Genomic DNA, 3,289 nt, shown 5'->3' on the forward strand with positions numbered 1-3,289 from the left:
TTTATAATTATTTTTTGTTTTTGGAGATCAGTTATAGAAGAAATAAACTTTTTTTTAAAATATGATCAAATTAAGACACCTAAATATAAAAAAAAATAATGTAGTTTTAGTGATACTATTTTAACCACGCATTAAAACTATAATAGAATTATTTATTTATTTATAGATTAGCCTTGTGGGCCTTATATCGTTAATGTAAGATGTATATTTTTATTTTAACACTTGATTGTGGGGTATTTAGTCTCATACAAAAATACCTCTGACTATATACGACGTTATAGAGAAAAAATTAAGATAAAATGAAGAGATTAAAAAAAATCTTAATAAAAGATAAAAGTAAAGTTAATAACAAAAAAAATGACATTTATGGATTTAACAAAATAAATAATTGACTTCTAATGGTGACAAAAAGAAAGAAAATGAATTTTAGAAAAATATCAAGAGAAAAAAAATTAAGATAAAATAAAATTTTAGAGTGACAATAGCAGAACTTATAAGAGGATGTTATGCAGCATCCTGGGCTTCAGTCTTCGGGTTGTGGTTGGGTTTCCCAAGTTATAAGTCATTGCTCTTTTAAATGTAGGTAACTGGTAGTGGAACTTCATGAACCTTTTTTTGATGTAGTCCTCTATTGTCTCTATTTGTGATTCCCGATGCAATTGGCTGTTTCTTATAAACCAAAGACAAACACTGCAATTCTTATGACACAGCCGTACATCAGCAGTTGCCTGAGAATTGTTTAAAAATAAGAATAGCTGTTTCTGGTTTTAATTTGCATATTCTATTTAGGATAGAATATAGCTAACCTTGCGTAGTTTTGAGTTAGTATGATATCATAGAATGTTAATGATTTTTCAAGTGTATCAATTTTGAGATAGAACAGATTGAACATCTGAGCGCTATTTAAACTTCCTAATATTTCAGATATATTAAAAATTCAATTTCTATTATAACAATCTCTCAGTGACGTGCTTTAAATTAAATAAAACAAAATATTTATCTATAAAGACAAGGTAGCAGCAGAGTTTAAAATAAATCTCTGTAAAAGGCAAAATACACTGTGAAAACTGATAAAAATACTTTTGGAACATAAATCATCGAATCAATACTTCAAAAGATTTTTAGTAAAATTAAATTTAAAATTTAACAAGCAATCAGTGTTAAAGAATATTTTTCTTTTTCACTTTATTGAACATTTTAGCATTTTTCTTTAAGTGGATATAATGTAATTCATTATCTCGGGGAATCACCAGAGAATCTCCAAGTTCGTATTGATGGTGACTCAAACAGATGGAAAAGGATCCTCCGAGAAGAAACCATGCAAGAATGGAACCGGCGGTGGGTGAATAGCCCAAAAGGGTCACCACTATGGAAGTACTTTCCTACAGTTGGTTCACGCCTAGAATCAAGTGGGTTCTCCCCGACTACTGGGTCTCCCAGTCCTTATGGACCATCGGGGTTTCCGAGCTAAGCTCGCCACACATGGGATAAACATCAACCCCCTATGCCCAATTTATCAGGTTCCAGAGACCGCCGAGCACTTCATACTCGCCTGTACCGCCAATGAGGCACTGAGAGCCAAGATGATGAGGAAAATAGGACTCTGGTGGAGACCGATCTCCCTGACCTCCCTGACGGAGGAAAAAACCTACCCGCACTACAAGACCTTCGTGTACGGGTGGAAAGAAGCTGTGGGCTCTTCTCATTTCTCCCTGGGCATGAGAGAAGAAACTTCCAGCAAAGCCAGAGTAAAAGAGCAGAAAGGCAGGTTGAAGAGTATGTTGCAGCAATGAGTTGCACCCACTGCTGACAACACCCGTATTGCCCGAGCAGGCAGTGTAGGTTGATAAATAAATAAACGTAATTCATTAAAAAAAAATAAAGAAAAAATAAGCTCCCTACAAATTTCTTGTGACACACCTCCTTTTTAGCTTTGTCATTGTCAAGGCCCAATCAATATCAAATAAAATCTAACAATCTCACGTGTCCTGCATACTTAGTTATCAATTCCATCTCTAAATATAAAAGGTTCCACCACCAAATTTTATGAGAATGATCCTTTCTATATAGGTCTTTCAAATAAACACTTTAATACAGTATCGTATGGGTCATCAAGCCCTATTATAGAAACAAAAATACTAATAAACATTTGGATGAACATTCCTGACATTAATAACTATATTATCCGTTAGAAAGAGAAAAATTCTGGTTTAAAAAATAAAACGATTTTAGGTAAAGGAATGCATCACACCATTGATATTGTTTGATATGTAAAAAATATTAAAGATCAATAGAATTGTACTGGATTCAAAATTTTTTATCATCCGGGCCAACTTCAATTGGTTCTATTCAGTGTAGCGTTTCCAAATATAGTTGGATTCCTGCTTCTTCTGCACCATTCTCTATCCTATCTCCCTCCCGTTCGGTCTTCCCCCTGGAAATCCTTGGTGAGAATCTTCTTGGAAATCTGCCAGTCCTCCATTCTTCCCACATGGCCTGCCCATGTAGCCGCTAAAACATTATTGCCTTAACAACATCCAAGCTCTTGTTTAAGAAATTACACGCTTCTTAGACATATCATCCTATTCATTCTTATCTACTTTTACGGGCCTGAAACAGGATAAGTTTCAACTGTAAACTCTGGGTGATAAAGGAATTTATTAAACAGATTAAATAAATACAACTTTTTCTCAAAATTTAATGACAGTTATATTAAAAACATATTTACATTAAAAAAATCTAGTAAATTTGATGTTTGATTATAATGGTATGATATAGGCATTACTACCTACTGGTAGCACTCTAGTAACACTTTTACATTAACACGTCTCGAGGCTATTTTCTTTTCAGGCTTCTCGGAGGACTCTCAGGAATGGAAGAGGAAGGTTAGAAACTAGTGGGTTTGGGTGGTTAGTGAATTTATAATGGGAGGATTGATCTCTGCTTTGGGCAATAGATCGTACATACAAAACATTAAGGTCTTTATGGATGATATCATTTGAGACAAATTAAGGAGGAGTATTGAGGATTTTATGATGGATTTTGGATTGTTAGGATTGGATACTTGAGAAATATGAAGGTTTAGGGGAGCCTTAAAGCACAATTTCGTATGTTCACCCTTTTGCAATGGGTTCGAAGTTTAGATCGTTCTTCTATTAAGTGCTTTAATAATTAAAACCGACGTGCAGTTTTCTGTCTTTTTACTCATGTGTGAGAATTTCAAGTTAGTCGTTTGTCCAGATGTAGTCTAGGATGGTGGATCTGTTCGACAGGGGGAACATTATTAAAG

Source organism: Halyomorpha halys, unplaced genomic scaffold (assembly GCF_000696795.3).
Source record: "Halyomorpha halys isolate HHAL.00 unplaced genomic scaffold, Hhal_1.1 Scaffold548.1, whole genome shotgun sequence".
Lineage (NCBI taxonomy): Eukaryota > Metazoa > Arthropoda > Insecta > Hemiptera > Pentatomidae > Halyomorpha > Halyomorpha halys.